Consider the following 3857-nt stretch of genomic DNA (forward strand, 5'->3'; position numbering starts at 1 on the left):
CGAAAATCTACTCCGGCATACAGAAAGTCCTGAATCGAGAAAACCTGGTCCTCTAACCAGTGAAAATAACTATCAGGGAATCGAACAACCGCCGCGCCCTCGTCAGGATGCCGGGCCATCACCGTAACCCATCGTATCAGCTTTGGCTCCCGAGGACCCAAGATTTCAACAGTGAGTTGCTGAGGGATCAGCATCGGAATTCTCTCTAAGGCAAAGCTCACAACTAGAGGCCCATATCCAAAGGTCTTTAGTTGTCCGTTCTTTGCCCTAGTCAGTTGGCCTTTCATATTGGCCGACACAGCATCACACCAGTTGAAAATGGTGCCTTGGAAACAGTCAATCGCCATCCGCATTTGGGACACGGTGGCAATATGTAAAGCGGCTGCACCGCAAATTCTGGTAACCGTGAAAGCTATAACTTTGAGTTCACGCAGAGAGATGTGTTTGATTTCCACGCCTTTCGCATGGTGTGCATTGGGTGTGCACCAATCTGCCCGGAGACTAGCAAGGGATTGGCCACCCGGCCTAGTCCCGGCTAGATTGAGTTGCTCACCCCTATTCGGCAAGCCAGTGAGAAAGTATATATCAGAGGGCTCTATCTCGAGCTGGTGTCCTCCGATGTAAAAGCATTGCTCATTAATGTTCCATCTCTCAACCAGCCACTCCAAGAATCTCACCTGAGCCCTCATGCCAGGTATGGCCCAGTATTTATATAGTCTGCATGCTCTTAAGGCATTAATGGAAGGTTGATGATTAATTGCGGCTAAATCAACGTCTTCGTGCTCTCTTTCTCTCCAATCCAACATGGTGAGTGCCCTACACACCAGCAAACAAAGATTAGAATTGATTTGGGAAATTTTAAATGGTTCTTTGTGGAGTTTGGGGTTTCAAATTCCGCCTTTTGCGGGGGACGCACCCCGCGTTCAGGACACAGAGCGTCGGGACGCAGCTGGCCTGAAGGTGGGCTGCGTACCCTGACCTTTTTCCTGTGTGGAAAAAAGTCGGGGGACGCAGGTTACCTTAAGGCCACCTGCGTACCCCGCAGAGCGTTTTTTGAAACCCAAAACCCCCCAAAAATCAAAACTGAAACCTAAAACAAACTTTTAATTGGATGGAATTGAAGAGGAGGATGTTGTAAAATACCTGGAAGAAACGGCGTTCGATTCTGACGGTCGGATTCTCCGCAGCGACCACGGGAAGTTTCTTGCGAAAAGCCCTTTTTTCAACCTCAACAGTAAAATGGTAAAAATGACATGGTAAAAAGTCTTTTTATAGGTTTTTTGGATGAATGAATGCTAGGTTTGTTCATTTTTCACCATGGAAGGATATTTTTCAATGCATTTTTGCCTATCTTAAACAGGTATGAGTAATGTGTCGTTTTTGTGCAGGACAAAGGGATATAGAGGGAAAATTGTCATTTTTCACGAACCAAAATATCAGAGTCATCTTTTAAGCCCTTTTCTGACTCCTAAAACATGAAAAGATTGCCGAGCGTTTCTTTTACACTCGTTAAAACAGAATTAAAAGACGGTCCCCTTATAGCTCTTTTCTGACCGTAAAAACAGGAAAAGATTGCCAGGTTTTTGTCGTTTCAAACTCGATATGGAAATAAAACGACGTGTCCTTGATCGCTTTTTACTTTTCAGGTCAGTGGCACTAATTATGAAAGTACTCCTTGGTCGCAAGATCAAGCGGTTCCCCCAGGTATTATTTTATACTTTTTCGGGCTTGAGGGACACAAATCTACGAAAACGTTCAACTTGGAGTCTTCTTAAGTTTTTCAGACTCTCTAAAAATGAAAAACGCCGAGTTTCTCCTATACTGGACTCGTTAAAATTTCACAGTAAAGGACCTGTTCAATTACAAACAGAAACGAACCACTCCTTCCTAGGGTTCGAATCAAAACTAGGTTGGACTCGTCCGAAGGATGAGCTTATAATCAAGCATATGTTATCCTCCTCAAGCTTGTTAAAAATAAAGAGGTACTTGCCAGAAATGGTGGGAGAAAAGAGATAAGAATGAGCCTATTTGTTATCTTTTGTCTCAGAAGAAACTTTATTACCACTCTTGGACACGACACTTTTCATTCACCTGGGTTGGGAAATCTTTACCTCACAGTCAATCAAACCACTTTGAAAGTCTTCAGCCGGGTTCCGGGGATTAACTTTGAGTTATTCATCACCAAGCCATCTGTCGTGTCGTTATGTGTTCAAGAGGTCTGCAAGCAAAACTTTCATTTGCAAAATACTTATCATCCATTTGACCATCCCTGAGTCAGTCCTTACAGCAACATTTCTTCAACTTGAACAATGATTTCGTGTTGTGGGCTTGCCTGCAACGGGTCGCTTTCTATCGACATCAACACATTATCTAGAGAGATGACTTAGAAATCGTCAGTACCTTGAAGTCTGCATGCATCAATGGCAGGTTTCTCGCCTTTGACGTCAGTTTACATCATTGACTTTCGATCGAAGGACTCCGTGAAATGTTTGACATCAACTCATTCATTCACATCTCATGGATTGTACTGGGTACTTTGAGAACCATTGACATTACTGGTGGCTTCTCTCACACTTGTTAACAGTTTACATCATCGACTGGTAATCAAGTGGTTTCTACCATGTTCGACATCAACTCATATATTCGCATGGTTAGAATCGTACCAACTCGAGAAGCGAAAATGAAGACCCTGGATCTAGTTTCCACCATCCAGGCTGCGAGGAGTTTTGTATTCATTATCTAAGTAGACTAATCATAAGCAGATGGTTGCGCCCATACTGTGTCTACAAAAGTCTATGATTATGATGTATTGCAAGATCATTCTTGTATCAGAGTAGTTAGTATGTTAGTTAAAGTTTTGATCTGAGTATGGGAATGCCTACCTCAGTGATGATATAATATTATAAATGTATTTTGTGTTGAAAATTGCAAGTTCTGACCAAGCTCTCCACGAGACAATCCTTGAAATGATAAAGTGCTTCACCCTTCCTAGATGATACAAAACCCTAATCTATTTCAGGCTTCGCACTTTAGGGGGCAATCTGTTACACTAAAACATGTCACCATGACTATTTACAGTTAGTATGGCCCTATCAACAGTCATGCTACCCTCTTAGGCAAGTCTTATTCCTCTGCTCTCCATGTCAAACTCCAAAAAGAGAGAAAGTCTTTGTAAATGTATTTATCTCTGGGTACGCAGGTTCTTTCAACCTTACCTGCGGGTACGCATCCAATGTTCACAAAAACTGCGTCTTTGGACGCTCTGTATGTAAAGGGGCAGGTGCGTCCCCCTGTAAAGGTCAAAATGCGCAAGTTTCATCTTTAAAAAGTTACTTGTGGTCATTTCTAGAGCATTCTAGAAGGTTGTTCGACGTGTATTGAGCGCCTCCAGATGGTTCATGTACCCCTATCAAAGAGGAACTTATCCCATCAATAAGGGAGCTATCCCATCCAAAGAGGGGATTATCCCATTGATGGTGGACCTGATTAACTTCCTCTTGAGCACTATAAATATAGGCATTGGGCCAGAAGGAGGGGAGGTTAGAAGCTATATATTTCTAAGGGTAAATGCTGCAGGAATTAGGACTCCCATTTAGAAGCTTGTGAGGAGAGATTGCCATCTTTGGTTGTTCTATTTGGAAGTGGGTGAGCTTTGTCAAAGTGAAGGAGAACTCTTGATGGACCCTGGGAGGGACTTGCACAACACCAAGGCTCAGATTGTATTTGTTCCTTTTGTTACCTATTAATACAAATGAGTCCATTCTTCTCAATAACTTGTGATTTATGAGTTGTTTCATGTACTCCTTGGTCTATGTGTTAAATATGTTTTATTCTATGAGATTATCAAGTGCTATTTA

This window comes from Pinus tabuliformis, chromosome 3_1 (genome assembly GCF_031772625.1).
Source record: "Pinus tabuliformis cultivar Carrire ecotype Pingquan chromosome 3_1, CPIR1, whole genome shotgun sequence".
Lineage (NCBI taxonomy): Eukaryota > Viridiplantae > Streptophyta > Pinopsida > Pinales > Pinaceae > Pinus > Pinus tabuliformis.